Raw genomic sequence first — 9,312 nt, forward strand, 5'->3', positions numbered from 1 at the left:
CCTGGGACCCCGGCCTCAGTGTGAATTCTAAGATAATCCGACCTTGCTGACAAAGTTTCTGACACATCGCTAGCTGACCACCAAAAGTAAAAAACATAACTGTTACTTTGCTAGCCAACAATAATAAAGTTGTGAAAACCCCCCCACACACACACACACAAATAGTATAAAAAAACTGTACTGTTAGCAATTTGGGGTTGACTCTCCCTGCGAGGCTCAGCAACCCCACACGCGTCAGATAAAAACCTCTTGCCATTGCAGCGATCTATTGTCAAGCTGTGTTTCTGGGGGTCTCCTTCTCAACATTTGGGCCCCTGGGGGTCCTAACAACGGACACCTTTGATTCCAGCATTAGGGAGACAAAGGAAGGCAGATCTCTGAGATCAAGGCCAGCCTGGAGTACAAGAGTGAGTTTTGGGCAGCCAGGGCTATGAAGAGAAACTGTATCAAAAAAAAAAAAAAAAAAAAAAAGAATTAAGTATAAGAAATGATTCGGTGCTGGTAATGGCAGCCACACCATTGTTCACTTCAGCATCGGGACACATGATTTCACTGAGGATGTAGTCATGAGAGGAAACAGGTGTTATAACTGTTTTTTTATTAACTTTGGGCTGGCTGCTTAAGACCAAAGCGTTCTCTAAATTTGTTTTTATGTAAATAAAAATAACTTGTGATGCTGACGCATCATTAAAGTTAGCCCCAGAGGCTGAACTTGGAGCCGAAGGAGCAAGCAAATAATGCTGTTCTGATTATCCGTTGTATTAAAAAGTACTCTCTATGGACTGCTGAACAAATCCCTCCAAGATGTGCTAGACTGAAACTCCTTTGTGGTTATCTATCACAGCATAGGCCCTGCCAAGACTTCACCAGGTGGCAAATGTGAAATTTCTCCCCAGTGGCAATTTGCTTTTAAAGTTTCAGTGGTGCGGTATATAATCTGTCGTATAGCGACAGATTCCCCTTTGAATCTATGAGCTAACACTCATGCTGTGAAAGTAAAAACTTCCAAAGATAACATCTTCTCTTGCTGGGTCTAGGAAGAGAAATGTGTAGAGATGCTTCAGAAGGCAGGAAGGGAGCCCTGGGAGGATTCACACAACAGTAGTTAATGTCCAAATTGGTGTGGTAGGGCTGGGCTTAATCTCAACCGCCTTTAATCCCAGCACTCCCTAGGCAACAAGGCAAGATGATTTAAGGGCCATCCTTCAACTCCACACAGAGCTTCAGGACCCTGTCTCCAAACAAAGCAAAACAAAACAAAACAAAACAAAACAAAACAAAACAAAACAAACTAAAGTAGTGGAAAGCTGACTAAAGACTGAAGCAGCGATCAGAAAGAGTTCTGAGTCCAAGACCTGACTCCCTTGCTGATTAATTTTGTAATGTTACTAAGACATAAGACTATGATGGGCAACTGAGGAAACTAAAGTCACCTGTGCATTGTTATTATTCAATCAACCACTGGTGCTTGATTAGGTGGCTTCCATATCTTGGCTCTATGGAGAGTCTGCAATATGAAAATAGCCTTGCATGTATCTGTGTAAAGTACTGACTTTATCCCTCACATATTGTTAAAATAGAATTATTGGGATCAAGTTTCCCTTAAATAAAAGGATTTGTTGACCTGCTTTTGATACTAGCAAGAAAAAGACAAGGTCATGGACAAATATCACATTTTCCACCATCAAGGCTGGAGGGCTTGGAAATCAGTTCAAGCTAAATAAAACTCATCCTCAAAGCATTGGTTTTATTGGGTCTTAGCTTCCGGAGACAAGCTCTAGCTATGTAGCCCAGCCTGGGCTTGAACTCTTGAGCCTCCTCCCTCGATGTTGTTATCTTTGGCATGGGTCTCCAGGCCCTGCATCAAAATCATTTTAATAATAAACACTTGGGAAGGAAAGCAGAGGCTGTAAATGCTGAATTCACTTTGCCTGTGCATAACAGGCAGGGAAAAGAGGAAGTGGGCACAGTTTAGGGACTCAGGGGAAGTCCATTGGGAAGGCCCTTGCTGTTGCTGGATTATTTAGATTTATTTATTTATTTTAATTGTTTATTTATTAGTATAGAGGCATGTGGAGGGGAGTCAAGAGGGTAGAGGCAGAGAAAGGCAGAGAGAGGGGAGAGAGAGAGAGAGAGAAAGAGAGAGAGAGAGAGAGAGAGAGAGAGAGAGAGAGAGAGAGAGAGAGAGAGAGAGAGAAACAGGCTGGTCGTGAACATGTGGAGAGGTGGAGGGGAGTGGGGTGAGAGGAGGGAAGGGAAGAGCCCAAGAGGGCAAGAGAGAAACAAGAAAGCAAGAGTGACTATTTAGATTCATTATGAGTAAAGTTTCTAACTCACAGGGAGAGGCAGTGCCTGGTCATGCCTGTTGAGCATCAGTTCTAAGTTAAGGTTGTAACATATGTACCTGAAAGGAGGAAGGTCTTTTGTTGGTTTTTACTAATATCTACTGATTATATTCCCTTATCTCTTTCACTAAATCATTTCATTTTTTTTTTCTTTTATCAGGCCATAGGCGTAGAGTAGGATTGCTGGATAGTAAGTAGATGTCCCTTGCTGATTTTCAGAACGGCCATGTCAGCCTTCATTCCTACCCGGGTGGCACTTTATCTTTCCTCCATATCCTCATGACCATCCATCTCCTCTTTTGTTTTTAATTGTTGGGAAACAAGGCTGGAACACCACACTTGGGATGTGGCTTAGAGTTGCGGTTAGTTTATGTCAATAAACACTGAGTCTGTCAGGTGAGGTGGTGATCACCTGATATGTCACAAGCCTTCCTGGTAGAATTTCACCTTCATAGCTAGAGTTCCAGAGATGATCCCAATGGAATCCTCCACAATAGTGATTTGATGCTAAAGAAGAGACAGAGACAGACCTTCTAACTCTTGGGAGTCATGAGAAACATTTCCACTGAATGTGGTCTTTTGGGTTACTTGATTTCATACGCTACATTCCTGTGTAGGGCGAACCATGAGCCATCAGGCAGGACTCAGCAAATCTCAAATAGTGTTATAAAGTTGTTAGCAATTGAAAGAAAATTAAAATCCAAGGTCCATGACTCATGCGGCTTGCTAGTTAGGAGGGCTTTTGGGGCCTAGAGCAAAGAACAAAGGCTATTGCTGTTAAATCATTCCAGGAACCGGCTAGCCATAAAGATAGGAGAAGACCTGCAAAGACATCCGGACTATCTCAGCAGGGATGTCCGGACTATCTCAGCTGAGTCACAAGCCCCTGACCCTCAGAATTGCTGTTACCTCTCTCTGCACGTACAATTTGCTGATGTTTAAACTGTACAATTGTGTGAAGCTGCACCAATTCCTCCCCTACCCCCACTCTTTTCCTATATAAACCCCTAACTTTTGAGCCTCGGGGTCGACACCTCTGTCTCCTGTGTGAAATACGTGTAGGCCTGGAGCTCCGTCATTAAACTACCTCGTGTGTTTGCATCAAGACAGTCTCTTGTGATTCTTTGGGTGCACGCTAGCTCGTGGCTTGGGTGGGGGTATCCCCGCCGGAGGTCTTTCACAATACCATCCCAGGAGGCAAGCGTGCACATGATCATTGATGGGAATATTCCCTTCAGATGTGTGCTCTGATGGTGCCACTGTGTTACTGAAAAGGCTGAGGGGACACATCCTGTCCCAATGAGTTTGCCTGTTCACTTCTAAGCCCTCCAACTCCAACAGCCACGTCCATCTTGGCTATGCTTTTAGAACTGTCCATGACCTTGACCATGGCTCACACATAGTATGTAGTATCTGGAAGATGCCTTTGAGCCTTGTAAAGAATGCAGATGTTGCTAGGCAACTCTAAATCTCTCACTAATGTTCCCCACCCTGGCACTTTTATAATTATGGTTTTGTCTTTCAAAATGTTGTACCCCTGAGCTCAGGTTCTGTGGTGGTTGACTATTCTTGGCTCAGGGAGTAGGACTGTTAAAAGGTGTAGCCTTGTAGGAGTAGGTGTGGCCTTTTTGGAGGAAGTGTGTCGCTGTGGAGGTGGGCTTTGAGACCCTCCTCCTAGCTGCCTGGAGGACAGCACTCTCCTGGATGCCTCCAGATCAAGATGTAGAATTCTCAGTTTCTCTTCCAGTACCATGTCTACCTGCTCGCTGCCATGCTTCCTGTCATGATGATAATGAACTGAACCTCTGAAACTGTAATCCAGCCCCAATGAAATGTTTGCCTTTATAAGAGTTATCTTGGTCATGGTGTCTCTTCACAGCAATGAAACCGTAACTAAGACAGGTGCTAAGAAACTTTCTGGAGGCACAAGCCCATTCTTGATCTGGGCATTAACAAAGGACTCAAAACCTTTAATTGGATTAATTAGCAAGCTTGTCAGTACCAATCTCTTTTGGATCATTTCATTACCAGGTATTTTAGTCAGACTTTTGTTGCTATGATAAACACCATGACCAAAAGCAACTTGGGAAGGAAAGGGTTTGTTTCAGGTTATAGTTTACAGTAAATCTTCTAAGGAAAGTTAGGTGAAGAACTCAGAGCAGGAACCTGGAGGCAGGAGCTGAAGGAGAGGCGATGGAGGAGGGCTGCTTACTGACTCACTCCTCCTGGCTTGTTCATTTTGCTTTCTTATATTATCCAGGATCACCTTCTTAGAGGCAGCACCATCCACAGAGGGGATCCTGTCATATCAATTATTAATTGAGAAAATGCCAGAAAGTCTAGCTTACATGTTAGTTTTATGGAGGTGTTTTCTTAATTGAGGTCCACTCCTCTCAAATGACCCTGCCTTGTGTCAGGTTGGCAAAAAGTGACACTGATACACCAGATAAAGATTTCTTCTTTCATTTTGTCTTCTACAGGAAAGAGTTCAGCTAAGACACTGTTAGTGCCTATGTTTATTTAGCATAGCAAAAGAATTTAAAGCAAACTCCAGAAGAATACTGGAGCAGGTTGGTCTGGAGGTGGGTGGCAGCCCTCGAGGCTCTAGATGGTGGATTTTTAAAAAGTGTCTTTTGGTTTCCTCTCTCCTATGTCAATGTCAAGTTCCTGCCTTTGGGAGATAGCTTCATTTATCTACTCTGCTGACATTGATTCAGGACCAAGATGTCCCCACAGCTGTGCCTTCTCATCAGCATATTCATTGGTAGCAATGTGTGGTCACGGGGAAAGTCCCCTGGTGTCTTACTTTCTTACATGGGATCCCTCCTTCTCGTATCTGCTTAGCTGCGTGCACTTAACAGTTATAGGCTCCTAAAACACCACTGTTGTTAACAATTGATTTCTAGCGCTGCTATTCTCTGAAGTTTTTCCTAGGTAAATTGATTTCTAGGAATTTTCACAAAATGAATTATTCTTTGAGTGTCTGTATGAAAGTCATTATTATCAAATGCCGCAGACCCTATGGTCCCCTGTGCCTGCGTAGAAAAGAGTCTCTAGAGTAGATGGGCAGAGATTAGGATGAAAATGACAATCAGTCAAACACACAAGAAAGGTGTTGGATCTGAATGTAATGTTCTGGTTGAGCTTCAGACTTATATTACAACGAATTATCAGAGGATACAAATCACAAAAAGGCAAGATACACTGAAATTCACCAGTTACAGCAGAAAGGAATTTGCAGGGACTAATTAAATGTTTACATTAGGGATAACAAGCCCTGCCTAGGATCAGCCTAATGCCAGGCAAGAATTTCACACTTTAAGGTTAAAAGCATCAGGGGGTTGTTAACTCTTGACAGGCCTTAAGAGTAATGCGTTATCACAGAGCTCTAAATTCTTAGGTCTAGTAAAACTTATCCTGTCTGGAGAGTTCCCCCTTATCAGGGTACTATATCAACTTATACTTGACATGGAATGTAGCCTGTAGTAAAAGATTTCTATCTCAGTGAGACTTTTAGTCTCTATCTACAGACAGCTGAGTAAATAGCAGGTGCTTTATTGTTTTATGGTAGGGCTTAATTAGTTACTGAATAGGTTAAGCTCCTTGCTGCTATCTGGAATCTAAGAACACTGGAAAAAGGCTTTAGTTATGTTAGAATACAATCTTAAAAGGCATTTACTATAAGGCAATACTATATAGAGTGCACGTGAATCTATACACTAGACTAATGTGGATTTGGAAAATTAATTTTATGGGTTATATAGATTAGGGAGAAAATGCCAGGCCCCCCGGGAAGGGAGTTTCCTTGAAACTCTTTGCTTCATGAACCAGCTTCCCAGCTTTCGCTTTGTCAAGCTGACTCCACCAGAGTGCCGTGACAATCAAATATTAAAACCCTTTGTTCCTGGCAAATAGGAGTTGAGAATTTATTTGAATCATGATAATATATACTTCAGTTTAAGTAATTCAATTTGCAATTGGTGGTTAGATTTTGTAGAAGCCCATTTAAAAGGAAATTTTAGGTCTCCACATAAAGTAAATTCAATATTCTTACTCCTTTCATTTTCATGGCAAATTTGATAAATTTTAAGAAAGAGGGATATTCAAAAGATGTATCTTTTTAAAGCTTAATTTTCCTCAAGCCATGGAAAGAAGAAATGCTGAGCAAACTAGAGTGAAAAGGACCGTGGAGCAGCAGGAAGAGCTAAGTTATCTTAGTTTGCTTTTCTGTCATGTAAAATGAAACCTTTCAAAGAAAAGAATTTCATCTCTGCCACTTTTGGAGCTGAGAAGCCTAGCACCATGGTGCCAGCATTAGCCAAGGGTTGGCTGGTGGATCCCAGTTAGAGGCATCACATGACCAGAGCTCAGTTTACCCAGGATTTTGTAGGTGCTATTTAAACCTCTGTCAGTCTCTCTCCCAAATTCCTTAACCCTGGGCTTCTGGTATCATTTGAGAGCAAAGGCTTTAGTCTGAAGTGCACAGGCAGCTTGCTTCTGTGCTCTCCTGCAGATGCCCCCTTCCCCTACCCCAGGCTCTCTCCCACAGCAAGCACAGTGGGATGCACATGCAGCTTGCCTCTTGGCTTTCCCTAACCCCTGCTCCTCCCTGCAGCAAATTTGGGGATTCCTCCCCCTCCCTGGCTGCTCCAAGAGAACTTGAGGAGCCACAGGTGCCAGCTTGAGTGAGACAGCCTCCATAGCTTCAGTGGTCCTGAAGTTAGTATTCTCCCTGATGACTGGCTGAGCACTTCCTAGGTGCAGCTGGTGCCTGTCCTTGGAAAAAGGAGATTAGGGTACCATGTTTATATCATGGAAGAGAAGTGATCAGAGGTCATAGACAGTTATGGCCAGTCATAAAACTAGTTCCTGGTAGCCCCTTAAAGATATTCCTTAGGTCAGAAGAACCCCCTCTCAGCAGCACAATTCTATCCTACCAAATGGTATCATGTCTGAATTATAGCTTACTTCATCTGCCTCCCCCTATCACCCTAAGCACTGAAAGAATTTCTATCTATGCTGTATATAAGTGCCAAGCCATCCAAGCTCATGGTTGCACTCCTGTCCTGCATGTGGAAAGGTTTGCAATATGAGTCTGACTTGAAAATAAAAGACTTGTATGCATGATTGCAGCAGACTCCACAGTTCTTGAGCTCTCCTGGGTTTCCTGAAAAGTTGGGGCACAACATTTGGGGGCTCGTCTGGGATTCCCCAGCAGATCTCTGGAATCTGCAGTCCAGAGAGTCTAAGACAGGTGAGCAAGTGTGGTGAGTGTCAGTGTTTCATTGTTCACTGTTCACATCTGTTCTTTCTGGCCATATCTTGGCATTGGGAAAAGCCTTGAGGTAGCAGTATATATGTATCTGTGGCCAGAAGTAACCATACTGGACTCACTAAACAGTTATGGTCATAAAAGGCAGGAAGACATTCCTGAGCTGGAGTTCAGGGTGGTTAATGTTCCTGACCATCAGTTGGAAGTGCTTGAGAAGCAGCCCTGGCACAATCTGCTGTCATATCCACCTCGCCTCCACTTTCCGAGGCAAGAGTCTGTTAAGTCCTAGTGTTTGGATTTATTTTTGTTTCCAGTCACAACGTGGCTATCATGCATGTGGTTTTGTCAGAGTTAGCCTTGTGTTATACTAGACAGTGACTGACATAATGGAACAGACTATCACTCTCTTCCTTCCCATCCCCTTAACATCATCTTGGCTCACTTTAAGGAAGTGAAGACCAGTGCACACAATCTCTCAGTGGACATGAGCAAGAAGAAAACACATTTGTACTGTAGCTGAGAATGGCCCACTTTCAGAGTGGGATGGCCAGCAGAGGGAACTTTTCATCTTCCCACGGTGCAAGTGGTTGAAAACAAAGTGTTCCGGAAGGCACACAGGCATCAAAACAAGTCCCCTACATTGTAGTCTGGAAAGATTTTATTGTCAACCCACCACCTTGGGTGAAATCCTTTTTATTATCCCTGATTAACGCTACTTTGCCCCCCAGAAACCATGCCTGCTCTGATGTCAAAAGAACAAAAATGGGAAGACTCCAAGCCTTTAAAGCTTCTCTATCCTATCCTACAGGACAGTACACCGGAAAAAGTCATATTCCTACCTCCTTGAATGCCCATACCCCTTGTTGGGGAGAGATTTACTAGCCAAAATGGGAGCTCAGATTCATTTTGACCCTGGGAAAGTCCAGCTGACAGACGGAAACAGCAATCCAATCCAGGTGCTGACACTTGACCTGGCCTCTGAGACTGAGTAGAGACTATACGAGTCACCAGCCAGCCCCGAACAAGACCTGGATGCCTGGCTGGCAGAGTTTCCCCAGGCATGGGCAGAGACTGGAGATATGAGGCTGGTAAAACATCAACCTCCTGTATTTGTAGAGCTCAAGCCAAGAGCAGACCCAGTATGGGTCATGCCCCAGGAAACATGGAAGGGGATCACTCCCCATATCAAGAAACTGTTGGCCTTGGGAGTCCTTAGGGCATGTCAGTCAGTCTGAAACACCCCATTATTGTCTGTGAAAAAGCCAAAGTCCAATGACAACCACCCTGTCTAGGATCTACTGGAAGTTAACTGCGGGGTGATGTACATACACCCAAAAGTGCCTAACCCTTATACCCTGTTGAGCTCTCTACCTTCAGATCGGAAATGGTATTCTGTTTTGGATCTAAAGAATGCTTTCTTCAGCTTACCTTTGGCTTCCAAAAGCCAGAAATACTTTGCATTTGAGTGGCATGATTCTGAAAGTGGCATTAATGGACAACTCACCTGGACCTGCCTGCCTCAAGATTACAAGAATTCACCTACTATTTTTGATGAAGCTTTGCATGAAGACCTGGGTGAGTACACAGTTAATAATCCAGATATAACTCTTGTTCAGTATGTAGATGATCTTTTAGTTGCAGCAGAAACCAAAGAAGAATGCAAGGGTATCCAGAATCTCCTACATGTTCTGGGAG

General features: G+C 43.5%; 1 protein-coding gene across 2 annotated transcripts in view; it reads right to left on the reverse strand.

The window, feature by feature from the left end:
• Positions 1-8,257: 8,257 nt before the first annotated feature.
• Positions 8,258-9,312, reverse strand: part of Klrb1c (killer cell lectin-like receptor subfamily B member 1C) — a 10,157-nt gene continuing 9,102 nt past the window's right edge. For both annotated transcript variants that reach the window (NM_008527.2, NM_001159904.1), the window contains exon 6: positions 8,258-9,312. This exon is cut by the window's right edge and continues 887 nt beyond it. The gene's annotated coding sequence lies outside the window, so the exon portion shown is untranslated.

The sequence above is a fragment of the Mus musculus genome, chromosome 6 (assembly GCF_000001635.26).
Source record: "Mus musculus strain C57BL/6J chromosome 6, GRCm38.p6 C57BL/6J".
Taxonomy (NCBI): Eukaryota; Metazoa; Chordata; class Mammalia; order Rodentia; family Muridae; genus Mus; species Mus musculus.